Here is a 23,694-nt window from a genome sequence, read left to right as displayed (position 1 = left end):
GAGAGTCAGCTAGTCTCCTACTGGAGTTTGGAATCTGCAGGTGTACAATGAATTTTGCATTGCTATCACTAGCCTACAAGTTAAAGAGTTGTAAGTAGTCTTCATAGAATGGAATCAGATAATCCAAGGGAGGTCCTAGAGAGTCTAGATAATGCACAGTTTTTCAAAGATGTACAAATATTTTCAAAGATGTACAAATATGTACAACTCTGACCACCGACGTCCTTTACCTGGTCAACTTAACCCACACCTCCTCCAGGAAGCCACCCCTGATGCCCAGACTGGGTTAAGTGCCAGCCCCTGGGTTCTCTCAGTGCCTTGAATTTCTGATCACACTGTTCCGTCTCCCCCATCAGATATACGAGATTTTTTTTTTTTTTTTTTTGAGACAGAGTCTCACTGTGTCACCCAGGCTAGAGTGCAGTGGCACAGTCATAGCTCACTACAACTTCAAACTCCTGGGCTCAAGGGATCTTTAGCCTCCCTAGTAGCTGGGACTAGAAGTGTATGCCACCATGCCCAGCTAATTTTTAAGTTGTCAGGACAAGGTCTTGCTTTGTTACCCAGGCTGGTCTCGAACTCCTGGGCTTAAGCAATTTGCCTGCCTCGGCCTCCCAAAGTGCTGGGATTACAGGTGTGAGCTACTGTGCCTGGCCTGATCCATGAGATCCTTAAAACAGAAGCTATGTCTTACCCACCTCTCACTGTGCCTTTGAGAATCAAGGGATGCATGGTTGAAAGAATGAATGAATGAGAGAAAAAATGAACAATACAGGGTCTGAAAGCCAAAGTGGTACACGGGGCCCATAAGCCAGTAAAAGACGGGTGAGGCAGCTATTGAAGGTCTGCATGTGTACCTGTGAACACAGACAGGCTTCAATGTCAATCTTAATAAGGGCTCCTCAGAAATGAAGCTCAGGGAGCAAACAAACATGGAAAATTCTGGCTAAACACAAATCGGTGGGTTTTGCTTTTATTTCCGTTTAACCACAGGACTCCCGAGTCCCTGTAATATACAGTAAAGGGTCTTGCTCTGTTGCCCAGGCTGGAGTACAGTGGCACAATCACAGCTCACTACAGCCTCGAACTCCTGGGCTCAAGCAATCCTCTTGCCTCATCCTCCCAAAATGCTGGGATTACAAGCGTGAGTCACTGCGCCCAGGCTAATCTCGAACTCCTGGGCTCAAGCAATCCTCCTGCCTCATCCTCCCAAAGTACTGGGATTACAGGCGTGAGCCACTGTGCCCAGGCTAATCTCGAACTCCTGGGCTCAAGCAATCCTCCTGCCTCATCCTCCCAAAGTGCTGGGATTACAGGCGTGAGTCACTGCGCCCAGGCTAAGAGCCTTTAATATATTCAAGTGCCCCACGAATTCCCCTGGAGGGAGAATGTGATGTTTGCATGTTTTCCTTATCTGACTATAAAACAATATTTTTTAATGGACCAGAGATGATGGATTCACTGAGTTACTGTGAGGAAAACACTCAGCGTCATGCCTGGTATAATGTGCACTTCATAAATGCTAACCACAGCATGATGCTTTATAAAAGCACCATCTGCCATTTATGGAGTAAATGCCTTTGCTTGTGTCATCTCGCTTGACCCTCACAACCATAAGGCCAGGTAAGGAAGATGAGGCAGAGGACTAAGAGGATATAACACGTAGAAGGTGAAGTCACTAACCCAAATCCTTGCAGACGGCAAGTGGTCCGAATTCTTGGACCAGGTGTGAGGCCTTAAGAGAACAAGCTAGCCCAGGGCTTGGCATGAAGTAAGTGCTCAATAAAAACTGGTTTTGGCCTGGGCACAGTGGTTCATGCCTGCAATCCCAGCATTTTGGGAGGCTGAGGCGGGAGGATCACTTGAGCCCAGGAGTTTCAGACCAGCCTGGGCAACATGGCGAAACCCTGTCTCTGCTAAAAATACAAAAAGATTAGTCGGGTGCAGTGGCGGCACCTGCCTATAATCCCAGCTGCTCGGGAGGCTGAGGGAGGGGAATAGCTTGAACCTGGGAGGTAGATGTTGCAGTGAGCCAAGATCGTACCACTGCACTCCAGCCAGGGCAACAGAGCAAGACTGTCTCAAAAAAAAAAAAAAAAAAAAAAAAGACTGGTTTCTACCATACCTCCCTCCTCCCTCCTTCCCATTCAGCCCAGAGGCTATGGCAGGGCAGACAGAGCTCCAGGCCAAGGACCCCCAGGTGGAGGTACAGGGCAGACCCAGGCTGAGCCCAGTCTTTTTCCACCCTACAGTTCAATCTTTCCACCCTGCGGTTCAGCTCCTCCCTTCCCTTTCTCTTCCCAGTCTTCCTGAACCTGCACCTGCCCTCTCTGCACATCCCCAGGTTATTTGTGGATGTAAGAACTCAGGGTTCTCCCTCCCTTATTCTCCTTGTCCATCCTGGTGATAGTGCTTGACTCTCAACACACAAAAGGGGCTCTAAAATGATCCTTTGAAAAAATAATTTTTTTGCCGGGCTTGGTGGCTCACACCTGTAATCCCAGCACTTTGGGAGGCCGAGGCGGGCAGATCACCTGAGGTCAGGAGTTCAAGACCAGCCTGATCAACATGGAGAAACCCTGTCTCTACCAAAAATACAAAATGAGCCGAGTGTGTTGGAGCATGTCTGTAATCCCAGCTACTCAGGAGGCTGAGGCAGGAGAATCACTTGAACACAGGAGGCAGAGGTTGCAGTGAGCCAAGATCATGCCTTTGCACTCCAGCCTGGGCGACAAGAGTGACACTCCATCTCAAAAAAAAAAAGAAAAAATAATTTTTAAAAATTCTGTTTTAGAGAAGAGTCTCACTCTATCACCCAGGCTGGATGTCATCACAGTTACACTGTAACCTTGAACTCCTGGACTCAAGCAATTCTCCAGCCTCAGACTCCTAAGTAGCTGGGACCACAGGCACATACCACCACACGTGGCTAAAACTGGTGTTTTGTTTTGTTTTTTTTTTTGAGACAGTGTCTTGTCTTGTCCCCCAGGCTGTAGTGCAATGGCACAAACACTGCCCACTGCAGCCTTGACCTCCAGGGCTCAAGCGATCCTACCCCTGAGACTTCTGAGTAGCTGGCATTACAGGCACACGCCACAATGCCTGGCCAATTTTTTTTTTTTTTTTTTTTTTTGGTAGGGATGGAGTCTATGTTGCCTAAGCTGGTTTCGATCTCCTGGACTCAAGCCATTCTCCTGCCTTGGCCTCCCAAAGTGTTGGGATTAAAGGCATGAGCCACCGTGTCCAGCCTAAAAATGGTTCTTGATTCAATGAGTGAGTAAATGAAGCCTGTGCCCAGGGCCTGCCAGGCCCCCTGGGTCTGCCCACAGAGTAAACACAGAACCACATGGAGCCCCACTCCAGGCCTGGTTGAAAAAAATGCTGTTCCAGCTGAAGGCTTGCTCAGAGAAATGACTCAGCCTGAGTGCTCAGATGCAACTTCCACGTTTTATGGACTGAAGGTGCTTTCATAACAGCTGGTGACGATGAGCCAGAGGCAGGCTGTAAACAGAGCAGTAATCTCGTCCTGAACACCCAGGTCTCAGCCCCCACCCGCAAGCAGGGCCTCTGAGGCTGTGGCTTCTCCACACTGGTGCTGCTTTGTGCTGGCAAATAGCACAGGCCCCCAAAATGACCTGGAGGCTCACCCATGCCACCTCCTTAACTGAGGAGGCAGATGAGTGACAGGGCCAGACCTGCAGCCTCAAGGGCCTGGCTGTACCCTCCCTAGCTCCCCTGGGCCTGGGAGCCTTCCATGAACCTGTGGCCTGGGACCAAGAGCCTGGGGGGCCCAGCGATGTGCCTGGTGGGGAGGGGGTAGTGCTGCCACACTGGGGAGGATGCCCCCAGCAATGACAGTCCTGCTGGGGGGACGTGGCACAGACTCACTGAGACACGGAACCGTGTGAGCAAGGGGGGTTTTACTTAATCCTCCCTGAGGACTCAGACAGGTGGGCTGCAGGCAGTGGGGTAGCCTCTCCACTCACTCATGCCCACCCACCCATTTGCTCATTCATTCAGACAAGCGTGGATTGAGTATTTTCTTTTTTTTTTTTTTCTTTTTAAGACAGGGTTTTGCTCTGTCGCTCAGGCTGAAGTGCAGTGGCATGATCTCAGCTCACTGCAGCCTCATCTTCCTGGGCTCAACCGATCCTCCTGCCTCGGCCTCTCAAAGTATTGGGATTACAGGTGTGGGCCACCATGCCTGGTGAATTGAGTACTTACTTTCTTTTTTTTTTTTGAGACGGTGTCTCACTCTGTTTCCCAGGCTGGAGTGCAGTGGCATGACCTCGGATCACTGTAACCTCTGCCTCCTGGGTTCAAGTGATTCTCCTGCCTCAGCCTCCCGAGTAGCTGGGATTACAGGCTCCCGCCACCATGCCCGGCTAATTTTTGTATTTTTAGTGGAGGCAGGGTTTCACCATGTTGCCCAGGCTGTCCTAGAACTCTTGACCTCAGGTGATCCATTCGCCTCAGCCTCCCAAAGTGTTGGGTTTACAGGTGTGGGCCACCGCGCCTGACAAATTGAGCACTTTCTTTTTCTTTTCTTTTTTTTTTTTTTGAGATGGAGTCTTGCCCTGTCACCAGGCTGGAGTGTAGTGGCACAATCTCAGCTCACTGCAACCTCCGCCTCCTGGGTTCAAGCAATTCTCATGCCTCAGCCTCCCAAGTAGCTGGGATTACAGGCACACGCCACCACGCCCGACTAATTCTTTGTATTTTGGTAGAGATGGGGTTTCACCACGTTAGCCAAGATGGTCTCGATCTCCTAACCTCATGATCTGCCCACCTTGGCCTCCCGAAGTGCTGGGATTACAGGCGTGAGCCACCGCACCCGGCCAAATTGAGCACTTTCTAAGTGCCCACCTGTCAGCGTCACCCCAGGCTTTCCCATCTCAGCCAGTGGCTCCACTATCCTCTAGTTACTTTGGCCAAAACCACAGAGTCATCTTGGATCCCAATTTTTGCTTCACCCCCACATCCAACCTTTCAGTGAGTCCCATCTGCTTTACCTCGGCATGTCAACAGCAGTGTGCTCAGCACACTTCCCAGCCACCTCCCAGGCCAGGCTGCTCACCTTTTGCCTGGTCACCGTAACTACCAACAGCTGGACTCCTGACCCTTTGGCCTTGGTCTCTAAAACCCATTCTCCTCTCATCAAAGTGACCTCATCCCAGCATCATTCTGACCATTTCTCATCTTAAAGTCCTCAAAAGGATCTTATCAGATATTAAAATTTTTTAAAGAAATTAAGACAGAATGGCTTTGGCATCTGGCTATAAATAAAGAAGGGCCGGATGCAGCAGCTCACGCCTGTAAACCCAAAACTTTGGGAGGCCAAGGTAGGAGGGTCCCTTGAGCCCAGGAGTTTGAGACCAGCCTGGGCAACATAGAGAGACCCTGTCTTTACAAAAACAAAATTAGCTGGGTGTGGTGGCACATGCCTGTAGTCCTTACTTGGGAGACTGAGGTGGGAGGATCACTTGAGCCTGGGAGGTTGAGGCCGCATTGAGCTGAGATCATGCCACTGCACTCTGGCCTGGGTGACAGAGTGAGAGCCCATTTAAAAACAAAAAATAAAGGGGAAAAAAAGCACAGAACAGGAGCCCCGGAGAGAGAACCTCACATAAATGAGAATTTGCCGTATGACAGAGAGGCGTCACCAACCAGTGGGGAAAAGCCAGACTCTTTTATAAATGGCGTTGGGACAAGTGGTGATCCGTATGGAAAAAGTAAAATTAGATCCCCACCTAACACCACACACAAAACTCCAGGTGGATTCAGGGCTTACATGTGAATAACAAAATTTTAACACATTTAGAAGAAAATGTAGAAGAATATTTTTGTGACCTCAGGGTAAGGAACAATTTCTTTTTTAAGTAAACTTTTTGTTTGACTACAACATGCATAGTGTACAAGTCATAAGGGTGCCGCTTGATGAAATTTCACAGTGACCCCAGCTATGTACCCAGCATCCAGACCAACCTTCCAAAGCCCCCATATGCCATTTTTTTTTCTTTTTTGAGACGGAGTCTTGCTCTGTCACCCAGGCTGGAGTGCAGTAGTATGATCTCAGCTCACTGAAACCTTCGCCTCCTGGGTTCAAGCAATTCTCCTGCTTCAGCCTCCTGAGTAGCTGGGACTATAGGCACACACCACCCTGCCCGGCTAATTCTTTTTGTATTTTTAGTAGAGACGGGGTTTCACCAGTTGGCCGGAATGGTGTCGATCTCCTGACCTCATGATCCACCCGCCTCAGCCTCCCAAAGTTCTGGGATTACAGGCATGAGCTACCACATCCAGCCTCTTTTTTTTTTTTCTTTTTTTCTGAGACGGAGTTTCGCTCTTGTTGCCCAGGCTGGAGTGCAATGGCGCAATCTCAGCTCACCACACCCTCCCCCTCCTGGGTTCAAGCGATTCTCCTGCCTCAGCCTCCCTAGAGTAGCTGGGATTACAGGCATCCACCACCATGCCCGACTAATTTTTTTTTTTCTTTAGTAGAGACGGGGTTTCTCCATGTTGGTCAGGCTGGTCTCAAACTCCTGAAGCCAGGTGATCTGCCCACCTCGGCCTCCCAAAGTGTTGGGATTACAGGCGTAAACCACTGCACCTGGCCTTTGTTTTCTCTTTTCTTTTCTTTTTTCTGAGATGGAGTCTCACTCTGTTGCCCAGGCTGGAGTGCAATGCAATGGCGTGATCTCAGCTCACTGCAACCTCTACCTCCCGGATTCAAGTGATTCTCCTGTCTCAGCCTCCCAAGTAGCTGGGATTACAGGTGTGTGCTACCACGCTCAGAAAATTTTCGTATTTTTAGTAGAGACAGGGTTTCACCATGTTGTCCAGGCTGGTCTCGAACTCCTGACATTAAGTAATCCACCTTCTTCAGCCTCCCAAAGTGCTGGGATTACAGGTGCGAGCCACTGCACCCAGCTCCTCGTGCCTTTTGACAGGAAAGAATATCTTAGGCACAAAAGGTATCAGCTACAACGGAAAAAAATTGGTGAGTCTGATGATATTGACATTTAAATCTTAAGTTCAGCAAAAAAATGCCACAAGATTAAAAGATATGCACAGCTGAGCACCGTGACTCGTACCTGTAATCCCAGCATTTTGGGAGGCTGAGGCAGGCAGACTGCTTGAACTTGGGAGTTTGAGACCAGCCTGGGCAACACGGAAAAACTCTGTCTCCACAAAAAATATAAAAAATAGCCAGGTGTGGTGGTGCATGCCTGTAGTCCCAGTTAGTTGGGAGGCTGAGGTGGGAGAATCACTGGAACCTGGGAGGCAGAGGTTGCAGTGAGCTGAGACTGGGCCACTGCACTCCAGCCTGAGCGACAGAGCAAAACCCTGTCTCAAAAATAAATAAATAAATAAAAGATATTTCACAATATGGAGGAAATAGCTGCAATATAATCAGCAGATTCGTATCCAGAATATGTAAAGGACTTCTGCAAATCAAGAAGAGAGACAACCAACCCAACAGAAAATTCGGCACAGGTTATGAACAAACACCTTACAAGAAAAAAAAGCCTACATGGCCAATAATCATATGAAAAAGAGACTCTGGGCTGGGCATGGTGGTTCATGTCAATAATCCCAGCAATTTGGGAGGCCAAGGTGGCAGGATCACTTGAGTCCAGGAGTTGGAGAACAGCCTGGGCAGCAAAGTGAGACCTCGTCTCTACAGAAAACAAATAATTAGCCAGGCATGATGGTGCATGCCTATAGTCCCAGCTACTCTGGAGGCTAAAGCAGGAGGATGGCTTGAATCCAGCAGATGGAGGCTGCAGTGACCTATGATCATGCCACTGCATTCCAGCCTGGGCAACAGAGTGAGATCCTGTCTCAAAAACAAACAAACAAAAAAGGCTCTGTCTCAATGGTATCAGAGAAGTGTAAATTTTTTTTTGAGACGGTCTCTCCCTGTTGCCCAGGCTGGAGTGAAGTAGTGCAATCTCAGCTCACTGCAACCTCCACCTCCTGGGTTTAAGCAATTCTCCTCCCTCAGCCTCCCAAGTAGCTGGGATTACAGGTGTGCACCAACACACGTGACTAATTTTTGTATTTTTAGTAGAGATGAGGTTTCGCCATGTTGGCCAGGCTGGTCTCGAACTCCTGATCTCAAGTGATCCACCCACCTCAGTCTCCCAAAGTGCTGGGATTACAGGTATGAGCCGCTGCGCCTGGCTGAGAAAGGTAAATTAAAACAACAAGGAAATATTATGTCTCACCCATCAGACAATTTAAAATGGAAGAAAAAATAAAGCTGATATTTTTTAATGTAGACCCAAATGAGACTCCTTAAAAACACCAGCTCTGGACTGGGCGCAGTGGCTCATGCCTGTAATCCCAGCACTTTGGGAAGCCGAGGTGGGCAGATCACAAGGTCAGGAGATTGAGACCATCCTGGCTAACACGGTGAAACCCTGTCTCTATTAAAAATACAAAAAACTAGCCGGGCGTGGTGGCACATGCCTGTAGTCCCAGCTACTCGGGAGGCTGAGGCAGGAGAATCGCTTGAACCAGAGAGGCAGAGGTTGCAGTGAGCTGAAATCGCATTATTGCACTCCAGGCTGGGCAAAAGAGTGAGACTTCATCCCAAACAAACAAACAAAAACCCACCAGCTCTGGAGAAGATTGGTAAAGTCACTTGGAAGGGACACAAAATGGCAGCTCGAAGGTCAGGTCAAGGTCAGGGTGAAGGTGAGCACATCTGTGAGCATTCCTCTTCCAGGCAGAGACTCTACAGAAGCTCTATGAGTAACCCAGGAGGAAGGAATTGGAAACGTCATCAAGGAGATACACAAGGTATAATACACTCATACAATGGAAAATGGCCTGACAAATAAAAGAAACAACATAAAAGTGAATTATCAGTAAGATACACCAAGCAGGGCCGGGTGGGGCCAGGTTCACCTCCCCTGTTCCCCAGTCTTGAAGGTGGCAGAGGCCCTTCAAGCCACCTTGCTGGCCCACTGAGGAGTTGTGGCTGAGGAAGACACCCATCAGGGCTGACTCCTTGCTGAGAACTGGGGCAGGCGGACGGACGTGGTGAAGAGCAACAGTGAGGTTTCCCCCACATCCTTTCACCTGCCCTGCCGTGCCTGCTGCTGAGTCAGGATCCATCTGGGGAGCCACTGTGGGATGTACTATGATGCACCGGGCAGCCACCGAGGGCCAGGCAGGCTTTGAAGAGAGGTAAGAAGCTCAGAGGAAAATCAGAGGCACTCTGTTTCCACCTGCATCCACCATAAACTTAGTGGCTTAAAACAACATAGAGGGAGCCAGGTGGTAGCTCATCTCTGTAATCCCAACACTGTGGGAGGCCAAGGTGGGAGGATCACCTGAGGTCAGGAGTTCGAGATCAGCCTGGCCAACATGGTGAAAACCTATCTCTACTAAAAGTACAAAAATTAGCCGGGCACTCAAGCCTGGGCGACAGAGCGAGACTCCATCTCAAAAAAAAAAGAAAAAAGAAAAAACAATTAGCCAAGCATGGCGGCGTGCACCTGTAATCCCAGCCACTCGGGAGGCTGAGGCAGGAGAATCATTTGAACCTGGGAGGCAGAGGTTGCAGTGAGCTGGGATCCTGCCATTGCACTCCAGCCTGGGTGACAGAGTGAGACTCCGTCTCAAAAAAAAAAAAAAAAGATATACCGAGCAGGAAGTTTGCAGAGGCTCTGTTAGAGAGCTGGGAGCAAGATCAGAGTCTTTGAGAGGAGAGGGAACTCCTTCTTCCAAAAGGGCTGACCCCTGGAAAGTGAGACATGGGCTGGGCCTTGAGCACTAGGGAGAACTGATGCAGAAAGAAAAAAAAAAAGTCTTATTTAAAGGTAAAAAAGTTAAGCTCCAAAAAGGAAAAGGACTTGCCAAGTTGGTAACCAAGGTGAGATGATAACTGGATATTTGGGCCATTCTGTGCTCTTTCTCTTTTATTTCTTTTCTTTCTTTCTCTCTTTTTTTTTTTTTTTGAGATGGAGTTTTACCCTTGTTGCCTAGGCTGGAGTGCAGTGGTACGATCTTGGCTCACTGCAACCTCCACCTCCCCGGTTCAAGTGATTCTCCTGCCTCAACCTCCCAAGTAGCTGGGATTACAGCTGCCTGGCTAATTTTTGTTTTGTTTTTGTTTTTTTTTTTGAGACGGACTCTCACTCCGTCACCCAGGCTGGAGTGCAGTGGTGCAATCTTGGCTCACTGCAAGCCCCGCCCCCGGGGGATCACGCCATTCTCCTGCCTCAGCCTCCCCAGTATCTGGGACTACAGGGGCCCGCCCCCATGCCCGGCTAACTTTTTTGTATTTTTAGTAGAGATAGGGTTTCACCATGTTAGCCAGGATGGTCTCAATCTCCTGACCTCGTGATCTGCCCACCATGGCCTCCCAAAGTGCTGGGATTACAGGTGTGAGCCACCACGCCAGCCTTAATTTTTGTATTTTTAGTAGAGATGGGGTTTCACCATGTTGTCCAGGCTGGTCTCAAACTCCTGACCTCAGATGATACACCCACCTTGGCCTCCCAAAGTGCTGGAATTACAAGTGTGAGCCACCATGCCCGGCCAATTTTTCTATTTTTAGTAGAGACAGAGTTTCGCTGTGTTGTCCAGGCTGGTCTCGAACTCCTGACCTCAAGTGATCCGTCCACCTTGGCCTCCCAAAGTGCTGGGATTATAGGTGTGAGCCACTTTGCCTGGCCTCTGTGCGTTCTCTTGTGCCTCCCACCCCCCACCTTCCTTTCCTCTCTGTCCTAAGGCCCCTCCTTACTGGGGCCTGGACTGGTGTAGTGTGGCCTCCTCACTGGCCCCCCTCTCTTCTGGGTCTCCGCTCTGCTCAGGAGCTCAGAGAGGCCAGCGCCGCAGTCACACTGCTTGAAAACATCCCACAGCTCCTGACTCAAAGTCCAAACTCTTAGTAGCCTCCTATTCAAAGGAGTAAAAGAGCTGTTTATGAGGCTCACAGATTCTGTGAGCCAAGAATTTGGACAGAGCCCAGTGGGGCCCCAGCTGGAAGGCTGGAGCTGGAATCATGAAGTTCGCTTGCTCACTTCACTGACTACCGATGCTGGTGATTGAGCAGCCGACGTCTCAGCTGGGCATTGGCTGGAACTTTTGCACATGGCTCCTGTTATGTGGCCTAGACTTCCTCACGACATGGCAGATGACTTCAGAGGTCAAACATCCTGAGAGACAAAGAGAGACGTCACCACCTTCGATGACTTGGAGGCCAAACAGCATCACTTCTGGCCATATTTTACTCATCAAGGCAGCCACAAAAGCCTGCCCAACTGCAGGGAGAGGGGAAAAAGACTCTATCCCCTATGGGAGAGTGGTAAAGTTCTAGAAGAACACATGGGACTGGAAATATTTCTGTGGCCATTTTTATTTTTATTTATTTTTTTAAGACAGACTCTTGCTCTGTTGCCCAGGCTGGAGTGCAGTACTGTGATCTTGGCTCACTGCAACCTCTGCCTCTGGGAGTTCAAGCGATTCTCCTACCTCAGCCTCCCAAGTAGCTGGGATTACAGGCATGCACCACCATGCCCAGCTAATTTTTGTATTTTTGGTAGAGATGGGATTTCACCATGTTGCCCAGGCTGGTGTCAAACTCCTGACCTCAGGTGATCTGCCCAACTAGGACTTCCAAAGTGCTGGGATTACAGAGCTGAGTGACAGAGTGAGAGTCTGTCTCAAACAAAGAAAGAGAGAGAGAGAGGGAGGGAGGGAGGGAGGGCGGAAGGAAGGAAGGAAGGAAGGAAGGAAGGAAGGAAGGAAGGAAGCAAAGGAAGGAAGGGAGGAAGGAAGGAAGGAAGGAAGGAAGAAGGGAAAGAGAGGAATGAGTCAGGGCAGAATCATAGAATGTCTGGGTGTGAATTTCAGTTAGGAATGCATTTGGCTGCAGGTAACTGCAAAGCTCCAACCTCCTGCAAAACAGCAGCTTTGTTCATTCATCTCGAAAAGCTCAGCCATGTGTGGTTGCTGGTTTTGGTTCAGGAGGTCAGAGAGAGGATTCATCATCTTTGTCTTTTTTCTTAGAAAAACCTGTTTACCTGAAGACTTCCCCTCAATGTCACTGCCAAAGGGAAGCCTTGCAGCCAGCCTGCTGGTTGCACAGATCCAACATTTGCTCAGTGGGTTTCAACCTGGGGCGAACTCTAAGGGATGTTTGGAAATGTGTGGAGTCATTTTGGGTTGTCACAATGATTTAGCTGCAACAAATGGAACAGTCTTACATGAAGAATTGTCCAGCCCTAGAAAAAAAAAATGTCCCATCCAAATGCCAAAATGTCCATACCCCACTGAAAAACTCCAGCCTCCATAAGTGGAGGCAGTGAGTAGGGAAGGGCTGAGATAGATGCAGGTCAGGCACCAGTCCTTACTCTTGCCACGTCCACCTTGTAGGGCTGTGCCAGGGAGCATGGGGATGTGCCCAGGCCAGCGCCTGGCATAAGCACATGTTAGAGTCCCCAAGGAGTGCCTAAGGGGTGCTTTGGCCAGAGCACTGTGGCAAGGTCTGAGACTGGCAAAGAATGACCCCTGGGACCGAGCAGTGGATGCAGATAGAAACAGAGTGCCTTTGATTTTCCTCTGAGCTTCTTGCCTCTCTTCAAAGCCTGCCTGGCCCTCGGAGGCAGCCCAGCTCATCATAGTACATCCCACGGTGGCTCCCCAGATGGATCCTAACTCAGCAGCAGACGCAGCAGGGCAGGCAAAAGGATGTGGGGGGAACCTCACTGTCGCTCAGCACCATGTCCATCTGCCTCACCCAGTTCCCAGCAAGGAGTCAGCCCTGATGGGGTGTGTTCCTCGCCACAGCTCCTTAGCGGGCCAGCAAGGTGGCTCCAAGGGCCTTTGCCACCTTTAAGACTGGGGAATAGGAGAGGTGAACCTGGCCCCACCCCAGTCTGTGGGTCACCACCCATGGCAGGGGAAGTGAGAAAAGTCGGCCCCGCTCACCACTGAAGCCCAAACCACAGGTTTCATTTCCCCTGGATAAAAATGATGTTTGCTATTGTTGCATCTGATGGTAAAAGCAAGTTGTATTCACTATCAAAAAGTTTGAAAAGTGACCAGGCATGGTGGCTCATGCTTGTATTCCCAGCATTTTGGGAGGCCGAGGGGGGCAGATCATGAGGTCAAGAGATCGAGATCATCCTGTCCAATATGGTGAAACCCCATCTCTACTAAAAATACAAAAATCAGCTAGGCGTGGTGGTGTGCGCCTGTAGTTCCAGCTACTTGGGAGGCTGATGCAGAAGAATCACTTGAATCCGGGAGGCGGAGGTTGCAGTGAGCCAAGATTGCACCACTGCACTCCAGCCTGGCAACAGAGCAAGACTCTGTCTCAAAAAAAAAAAAAAAAAAGGAAAATAAGAATCTAGCCTCAAGTCTGTCACCCCCAGGAACAATCACTCTAGTTGGCTGGTGTATTTCCCTCCAGTCTTTTTTTCAGTATATGTATATAAACTTTATTTATATATATTATTTTATAGCCAGCTGCTTTTTTTCTTTTAATTCTCAATGATGGGCTGTTTTTTGTTTTAAAACACTGTAGACCAGCCAAGTGTGGTGGCTCAAACTGGTAATCCCAGCACTTTGGGAGGCCGAGGTGGGCAGATCAGTTGAACCCAGAAATTCAAGACCAGCCTGGGCAATGTGGCAAAACCATATCTCTACCAAAAATAAAAAATTAGCCAGGCATGGCTCCATGCACCTGTATTCCCTGCTACTTGGAGGCTGAGGTGGGAGGATCACCTGAGCCGAGAGGTCGAGGCTACAGTGAACCATGATCATGCCATCACACTCCAGCCTGGGTGACAGAGTAAGACTCTGTCTCAAAAAAAAAAAGAAAAAAGAAAAATAAAAAAAGAAAAGAAAAGAAAAGAAAAAAACAGGCTGGGCACGGTGGCTCACGCCTGTAATCCCAGCACTTTGGCAGGCCAAGGTGGGCAGATCACCTGAGGTCAGGAGTTCAAGACCAGCCTGGCCAACATGGTGAAACCCTGTTTCTACTAAAAATACAAAAATTAGCCGGGTGTGGTGGCACACGCCTGTAATCCCAGCTACTTGGGAGGCTGAGGCATGAGAATTGCTTGAACCCGGGAGGTGGAGCTTGCAGTGAGCTGAGATGGTGCCATTGCACTCCAGCCTGGGCAACAGAGCAAGACTGCATCTCAAAAAAACAAACAAAAACCAAAACCACTGTAGACCAAGCAAACTCAACTCTTCCTCCTCCCATCCAGTGCTCCTCTGTCCGTTTCCCCACATCACCTGTGTGATGGGGAGTGGGGGGGCACACAGTGGGGCTGAGGACTCATGGAATGACCCTTGGGAAGCCAGAATTGGGCACGGGTACACATTTCCAAGCAGGAGATTCACTGATCTACCCACCCTGGGTCCCCAACTACACTGGGAATCCCCTCCATGAATGGGAGGAACCTCTGTCTCTCACACACACACACACACCACCACCCCCCGCCACACACACACACACACAGAGACAGAGAGAGGGAGAGAGAGAGACCACAGAGAACATAGGCACCGTGGGCAACTGTTTGGAAATTTCTGAGCTGCTTCTTGGAAAAAGAGAGCACTCTCATCTTCCTTGTCCTTCTCCAAAATCAGCAGAAATCAAGTTTCTCACCTTCCAAGCTCAGCCAAGATATTTCAGTTCCAGTGACGACAGAGCTGGTATGGGGCAGACGGTTACCATGGGAAGGTGTGGGTCACAGGCTGAGCTCTTAGAGCTGGGAAAGTCCCTAGGCCAAGTCAGAATCCCAGTTGTCCTCCCTGAGTACCTGCTGTGTGCAGGATGCCATGCCAAACATTTTATGAATTAGTTCATCCCATTCCTGCGATACCTCAGCAGGGGAGTTATCAGTATCCCCATTTAATGGATGAAGAAATGGAGGCCCTGCAAAGTTAAGCCACAGGCCAACTTCCTCATGGATGGATCAAGCATCTGAAGCCAAGAGAGTGGAGATGGCCTGTCCAGACTGGGGACCAGCTGAAGGCAAGGTTTGTCCTGCTGGGCCAGGCCCAGTTGCCCCTCTCAGAGGGCACTGGGCAGTTTGCCCTGGACACAGGCTAGGGGCAAAGGCTCATATGGACATGTCGGGTTAGCTGCCAGATCCTGGGCTCTAGGCCTCCCCAACATCTTCCCAATGCACCCAGGTGACTCCTGGAGTCCAGAAAGTCCAAACTGTAGAAGGTCACCCCAAGCGCCCTGGGTCTTCACACTCTGTACTTGCTGACATGTGGGGCTGGAATGGCTTATTCCACTGGGCGTGTGGGCATGGGAATGGACACATGTGCTCTGACTCCTGGCCCAACTGTCCAGTCACAGGCGACAGCACCTGGGCCTGTGGGAAGTTCAGAGCTCCAGACCTGCCTTCCCCGCCGATGCCCTGTGTGACCTGGGCCCGGTCTCACTCCCTCCCTGAGTCCCAGTTGCTCTTCTCTTCTGTGGAATCCTAACCCTGTGATTCCTGAAGGGGAGGGATGATAAAAACACATTTCTTTCCTTTTTCTTTTTAAGATATAAGATCTGGCAGCCAGGCCCGGTGGCTCATGCCTGTAATTCCAGCACTTGGGGAGGCTTAAGCGGGTGGGTTACCTGAGGTCAGGAGTTTTGAGACCAGTCTGACCAACATGGTGAAACTGTGTCTCCACTAAAAATACAGAAATTAGCCAGGTGTGGTGGCAGGGGCCTGTAGTCCCAGCTACTTGAGAGATTGAGACAGGAGAATTGCTAGAACCCGGGAGGCGGAGGTTGCAGTGAGCCGAGATCATGCCACTGTACTCCAGCCTAGGTGACAAAGCGAGACTCTGTCTCAAAAAAAAAAAAAAAAAAGAGGATCTGGCTATGTTGCACAGGCTGGAGTACAGTGGCTATTCACAGCACCATCCTACTACTGATCAGTACAAGAGTTTTGACTTACTCTGTTTCCTACCTGAGCCAGTTTACCCCTCCTTAGAAAACCTAGTGGTCCCCATTCCTGGGAGGTCACCATATTGATGCTGAAGTTAGTGTGGACCAGCATAGTGCATTATAGCCCAGAACCCCTGACTCCTGGGCTCAAGCCATCTTCCCGCCTCAGCCTCCTGAGTAGCTGTGACTACAGGTGCATGACACCACACCATTTCACCTCTTGTGCTAATTCCTTTTGTTTTTTTTTTTTTTTTGAGATGGAGTCTCACTCTGTCGCCCAGGTGGGAGGGGAGTGCAGTGGTGCAATCTCAGTTCACTGCTACCTCTGACTCCTGGGTTCAAGGAATTCTCCTGCCTCAGCCTCCCGAGTAGCTGAGATCACAGGCCTGTGCCACCATGCCCAGCTATTTTTTGTATTTTCAGTAGAGATGAGGTTTCACCATGTTGACCAGGCTGGTCTCGAACTCCTGACCTCAAGTGATCTGCCTGCCTCAGCCTCCCAAAGTGCTGGGATTACAGGCATGAGCCATGGCACCCGGCCTCATGCTAATTCTGATAGATTTGCAGTGACTGTTTGGATCACTGTGGGGAGAAGGGCTCCGCAGCTGTATGGTGAGTAGATTGGCAATGTTAGTGTCTGCCATGGGGTAGGAGGCAGCAGTGGTGGCTTCTGTGCTGTGTTTGCCATAAATGTAAACCCCCAAATGTCCTGTCCACGTGGACCCTGAGGGAGTTCCCCTTCATAGGACATAGGTGATATGTCCTAGTAACCCATTTCTATGAAGACTGAGCCCTTGGAAATGCTGTGGCTGTTGAGGGGTTTTACATTGGTTCTGCTTCTCATAGTCACTTCCTGTCCCAGATACCTGGCCCCAGTGTCTGTTCTGGGGTTTATCCGTGAGGTCACATCTGTTATCTTGAGGCCTTTGATCCTGAGGACTCCTATCACATAGAACAGCGGTCTCAGGCTGCCTCCTTTCCTGGCAGTGCCCCTGCTTCTAAATGCCCCCATTACCAAAACTCACACCCACTCCTGACCCAGTCAGGGGTGACATGCAAATTCAGACCTGGTTTATGTGGCTGTAATGTTGAATCAACTGACTTTCCAAACAGTGCATCTTAAAAGCAGACACTGGGTTGGGTGTGGTGGCTCACGCCTGTAATCCCAGCACTTTGGGAGGCTGAGGTGGGCAAATTGCTTGAGCCCAGGAATTTGAGACCAGCCTGAGCAACTTATCAAGACCCCATCTCTATTTTTTAAAATAAAGAAACAATTAATTAATTAAAAATTAAAATTTAAAAAAAAAGCAGGCCGGGCACGGTGGCTCAGGCCTGTAATCCCAGCACTTTGGGAGGCCAAGACGGGCAGATCACGAGGTCAGGAGATCGAGACTATCCTGGCTAACACGATGAAACCCTGTTTCTACTAAAAAAAAAATACAAAAAACTAGCCAGGTGAGGTGGCGGGCGCCTGTAGTCCCAGCTACTCCGGAGGCTGAGGCAGGAGAATGGCGTGGACCCGGGATGCAGTGAGTTGAGATCCGGCCATTGCACTCCAGCCTGGGCGACAGAGCGAGATTCCGTCTCAAAAAAAAAAAAAAAAAAAAGGCAGACACTGAAGTCTCTGTAATGGCGAAGTTCCAGACATGTGCCAGGTGGATGGGGACACATCTGAGGATATAGGGATTGCCTGACATTCCTCACATCATCCTGGGCTGGTGTGTGTCCCGATTGGCTTCACCTCACCTTTGTCACTGTTTGCTAAGCCCTAAGCAGATCTCTGCTGTATTTCCTCCTGGAGAGTCTTGTTTGGCTGTGATAGGTGATTCTGCTCCATGCTGTTTCCCAAGCCTTCTGGGATGTAGGGCTCCCCATCCAGTGCTGAGGACCAAGGGAAAAGCCTGGTGCTTGAAGAGTCAGTCAGCGGTTCCAAAACTCCCAGACAATGACTGCAGGGGAAGACAAAAAGTATTTCTCAGGAGCCCAGGAAAACAGGAAAATTAGAGGTCCCATAATTCCACCTCTGCCCAGTACACATATCCTTTCCACAGCCCCTCACCAAATGGCTGGCCAGTTTCCACTTGAACGTCTCCAGAGACGGGGAGCTCAGTTGGAAAGGATGGAGGTTATAGATATTGTGTGTTTCTTCTTTGTGTTATGTAAATTCAAGTTTTCCAGAGTGAAACCATTCATTCCACAACTGTTGATGGAGCACCTACTAGGTGCCAGGCACTGTCTAGCCATCGGAGATATAGCAGTGAGAAAAACACAGAAATCCCAGCCCACCACATAGGCCTGACGTTCCCATGGGGGAAGAAAGGCAATAAATAAGTGAGAGTACTGAGGATGTCCCATGGCAAAAAGTGCTATGGAGAGAAATGACACAAGGATGGGGGACGGGGAGTGCTATGTTTGCATTTCAGCATCCTGCAGTCAGCAAAAGTGATAGTCGAGAAAAGTCCCAAAAGAGATGAGGGAGCTAGGAGAAGCAGGTGTCATGGAAGAGAGGTCCAGGCAGAGGGATGGCCAGTGCAAAGGTGCTGTTGCAGCAGTGTGGTGGGAGGGAGGGGGAAACAGCAGGAAGGCCAGTGTGGCTGAGCTGGATGTGCCAGGTGGTGGACCGTGTGAATGTATAAGGAAGGCCAATGGAGCTTACATAGAAATGTCTTTCATAACACAAGGAACTAGATTTTGCCTGGGCACAGTGGCTTATGCCTGTAATCCCAGCATTCTGGGAGGCTGAGGCAGGCAGATCACTAGGTCAGGAGTTTGAGACTAGCCTGGCCACCATGGTGAAACCCCGACTCTACTAAAAATACAAAAATTAGCTGGGCGTGGTGGCACTTGCCTGTAATCCCAGCTATTCGGGAGGCTGAGGCAGAAGAATCGCTTGAACCCAGGAGACAGAGCTGCAGTGGGCTATCATGCCACTGCGCTCTAGCCTGGATGACAGAGTGAGACTCCATCTCGAAAAAAAACAAAACAAAACAAAAAACAAATTATCCAGGCTTCGTGGCAGGCACCTGTAATCCCAGCTACTCGGAAGGTTGAGGCAGGAGGATTGCTTAAACCTGGGAGGTGGAGGATGCAGTCAGCTGAGATTGCGCCACTGCACTCCAGCCTGGGCAACAGAGTGAAACTCCAAAAAAGAAAGAAATGTCTTTCATAACGTAAGAAACTATATATATATATTTTTAATAGGGAAGGGTTGAATTCTAGTAGAAGCTGAAACCCAGATAAAAAGATTGCGAATACCCAAATCCAATCATGGGGAGCCAAGTGAAGGCTATCCTGGGAGCCGCATGACTGGAGCACACAGCTGGAGTTCTAACAGTTCCCGGCACCTGGAGCCAAAGGGACAGGGGAACTGGGTTTTCACAATCAATTGTATTGATCTAGGAAAACTGAAACCAAATCACTATGTGGGGCAAGAGGCTTATCGGAAAGTGCTGGGCTGTCTGGTCCTGGGGAGGGGGAAGGGTGTTTGTGTTCTTGGGCCTGGATCTGAGGAAGTGGGTGCAGAGATGCAATGGTGCCACCCTTGGCTGCTGGCTTGGGTGTGTGCCTACCTTCTCTGGGGACCCTTACCAAGACAGGGGCTTTGGCAGGCCTGGAAGTACCTGGGCATTGGAGAGGGTTTGGGCATTTGTTATGTAAATGCCTTAGTGTGAGTCAGTCCCCAAGAGCCTGGTTGGCCTCAGCTGCCCTGATCCTTGAGGGCCAAACTCCCACCCTGGAGCTGTTGTTAAGGAGAGTGGCAGCCAGGTCCCCACAGGACACTCCGGTCATTGTTTTGGGACTGGTACACTTACCACATGTGTTGCCCCAGCAGTGTGGGAAGCTCAGACCTGCTCTGTGACTTGGTAACTAAGCTTGGGCTGAGCCTCTGACTCCAGGCCTGCCTGGCCACCCTATCTCACCCTTCTCATTAAACAAAGTCGGAGCCACAGATTCCAGCTCCAACAGGGATTAAAGACAGGCCCAGGACAGGGAAAGAACAAATGGCAGTGACAGGAGAGGAAGTGGGAGATGAAGTAAGACAGGGCAGGATGGGAGGAGGATGAAAGGCCAGAGAGAGATACTGGCCACAAGTCTGCGCTTTCATCTTTTCTTTTCTTTTTTTTTTTTTTTTTGAGATGGAGTCTCACTTTGTTGCCCAGACTGGAGTGCAGTGGCTCAATCTCAGCTCACTGCAACCTTTGCCTCCTAGGTTCAAGTGATTCCCCTGCCTCAGCCTCCCGAGTAGCTGGGATCACAGGCACACGCCATCTCGCCAGGCTAATTTTTGTATTTAGTAGAGATGGGGTTTTGCCATGTTGGCCAGGCTGGTCTCGAACTCCTGACCTCAGGTGATCCGCCTGCCTCAGCCTCCCGAAGTGCTAGGATTACAGGTGTGAGCCACCACGCCCAGCATGTGCTTTCATCTTTTTAAAACAATTTTTTATAGAGGAGTTGTCATGCTTTGTTGCCTGGGCTGGTTTTGAACTCCTGACCTCAAGTGATCCTCCTGCTTCAGCCTCCCAAAGCACAGGGATTACAGGCAGAAGCCACCATGCCTTGCCCTGTGCTTTCATCTTGAACACTGCCCAGCTCCAGCCTAGGGTGGTCAGCCAGGGACACCGCAGGAACATATGGAACTCTTAGTCCTTCATCAAGACCTGACAGAGTGGCATTGTTACAGTCATGGACATAGATCATTATCTTCCAAATGGTATCTTTGGTGTGTGTGTATTTATTCACTTTGATATTGGGTGAGAGGAATCAGGGTCACAAGGCCCGGTTTGGTGCAATTTCTCCCAGGACTTCAGGGAGAGGGGTCCTTGGGGGTCCAGGTCTCAGCAGGGACTGTGACCACCACACTCCCTTTCCACTCTCTGCCCCAGGCTCCACATACCTTCCTTGCCCAGCCCAGCAGACCTGGCCAAGGAGAGCAATTATGGCCAGGAACTCATATCAAAAAGCTTAGTAAGGTCCATGCTCCCATCACAAACCCTTACTGGTCCCTGGGGTCAGACAGACATGGGTTCAAATGCTGCCTCTACCACTTCCTATACATGTGACCTTGAGCAAGTTATTTAATCCCGCTAAGACTAAATGTTCTTTTTTTTTTTTTTTTTTTTTTTTTTTTTTTTTTTTGAGACGGAGTCTTGCTCTGTCACCCAGGCTGGAGTGCTGTGGCCGGATCTCAGCTCACTGCAAGCTCCGCCTCCCGGGTTCCCGCCATTCTCCTGCCTCAGCCTCCGGAGTAGCTGGGACTACAGGCGCCCGCCACCTCGCCCGGCTAGTTTTTTTGTATTTTTTAGTAGAGACGGGGTTTCACCGTGTTCACCAGGATGGTCTCGATCTCCTGACCTCGTGATCCGCCCGTCTCGGCCTCCCAAAGTGCTGGGATTACAGGCTTGAGCCACCGCGCCCGGCCGACTAAATGTTCTTTTCTGTGAAATGGGTAGTGCTTACTTCATTACAGAGCTGCTGGGAGAATTAAATAAAACCTTGCATGTAAAACATTTAGCATGGTGCCAGCACATAGCAAGTTAGCCATTACGATTATTTTCATTAGCATCACCATTGGCTTGACCACCTTACAATTTATTGTTGACACAGGATTTCACTGCTCAAGTTTGCATTTGTGTTTATGATTTTGTTGGCATCGAGCAGTCCTTTTTAATTGCTGCTGGCTAACAAGAAAAGAATAGAGGCGGATTTAATGCATAAATGATGCGTTGAAGCCAAGTGAAGGCCAAATGATGTAACAGCCCACTGTGCAAACAAAAATATTGCAGTAATTCAAGTAGAGAAAAGTTGGGGAGAATTGAGTCATTCCCCAGTGCATGGTAGCATGCAAATACATGTCAAGCTCAAAAGCAGATCCGCTCTGAGTGGTCAGTCCTATATCGCTAAAAGTAGCAATGTGGTTTCAGGCAAACATTATCCTTCTCATTAAACAGATCTTGTTACTTTAAATTTTACTGGGTTTGCAGTTTTGTCTATATTTACTAGGTACATTTCTCCAATGTACACGTACTGCTAAGTGAAAAAAAATTGTAATATGCTGCCTTTTGATTAAAAAGGGGAGAACAGGCCGGCCATGGTGGCTCATGCCTGTAATCCCAGCACTTTGGGAGGCCAAGGTGGGGGGGATCACAAGGTCAGGAGATCAAGACCATCGTGGCTAACACCATGAAACCCTGTCTTTACTGAAAATACAAAAAATTAGTTGGGTGTGGTCGCACGCACCTGTAGTCCCGGCTATTTGGGAGGCTGAAGCAAGAGAATTGCTTGAACCCGGGAGGCAAAGGTTGCAGTGAGCCGAGATTGTGCCACTGCACTCCAGCCTGGGTGATAGAGCGAGACTCCGTCTCAAAAAAAAAAAAAATAATAATAAAATAAAATAATGGGGAAGTATAGGCTGGGCACAGTGGCTCACGCCTGTAATCCCAGCACTTTGGGAGGCTGAAGCAGGTGGATGGCCTGAGGTCAGGAGTTCGAGACCAGTCTGGCCAACATGGTGAAACCCTGTCTCTACTAAAAATACAAAAATTAGCTGAGCTCGGTGGTGCACGTTTGTAATCCTAGCTACTCAGGAGGCTGAGGCAGAAGGATAGCTTGAACCCAGGAGGTGAAGGTTGCAGTGAGCCGAGATCACATCACTGCACTCCAGGCCGGGTGACAGAGTGAGACTCCATCTCAAAAATAAAATAAAATAAAATAAAATAAAATAAAATAAAATAAAGGAGTATAAAAATATAGATAACTCTATATGCTTGTATATGTATGTGTCTATATATTTTTTTCTTTTGGCAAAAAGAGACAACAGAGGGATCAATCCGATCCAATAAAAATTAGTACTTGGATATGGAGAGGGACTACACAGAAGGAATGGAGGTAGAAGCAAGATTGTCTTATGTGTATTTTTCCATGTAGTTTTGACCTTCAAGTCATGTATTGCCTATTCATCTTGGATTGATGTTTGCATAGGGGCTATAAGAAGAAATGTATACCTGACATCACAAAAATAACTGACATCAGCATATTGGGGTGCGAGTAGGGGTGGGGCGCTGCAGGAGTCTCTTTCCCGTAAATAATGTACGTGGCTTGAATTGGAGACTGACTGCCATGACCAGACAGAGCCCTGTCGTTTCTCAGGAAAATAATCTTCCTAGAGCACTACTTAGAAATTATTCCTTCTCTCTAAAACTGAAGATCAGGGAGATCGGCCCTGCCAGGATCTCTTGAGGAGAGAACTTAGCAAGCCCAATGAGGTGGCTGTCACAGGGAAGCAGCGTTCCCACCTGTCCCCCATGCGGTCAGGCCACCAGGGTCCCTTAGAGAGCACTGCCCACTAGTGTGCCTGAAATGGGCTCTAGATCCTCTCCTCCCCCAAGCAGGCACCAGGGTCCAGGGCGACCAATGCCAGCAAGGCTCTGCCAGCCTCAGTCAGCCTGGTCCATGGGCCCCAGCGGGTTGCCCATGTAATCTGTGTGGCATCACGTGAACAAGTTGGGAAGTACTGGCCTCAGAGGACTGTTTGCTGACCTCTGACCTCAGGGCAAGAGGTCAAAGGAGCAGAAATCTTACAAAATGGGTACAAGGGCACCTCGTGGGCCACCCAGGAACCAGGCCACACCAAAGGCTGCACTGAAAGTACACAGCCATGCAAGGGGACTGGTAGCTGTCTCCCAAGAGAAAAATCACCTGCCAGCACCAAGCTGCTGTCAGAGCAGAGGCTCAGCCATGAAACTAAGCCAACAGAGAAGGGTCAGAAAAGCCTT

This window comes from Theropithecus gelada, chromosome 7b, assembly GCF_003255815.1.
Source record: "Theropithecus gelada isolate Dixy chromosome 7b, Tgel_1.0, whole genome shotgun sequence".
Lineage (NCBI taxonomy): Eukaryota > Metazoa > Chordata > Mammalia > Primates > Cercopithecidae > Theropithecus > Theropithecus gelada.
The sequence above is the reverse complement of the archived record's forward strand: the minus strand, read 5'-3'. Positions refer to the sequence as shown.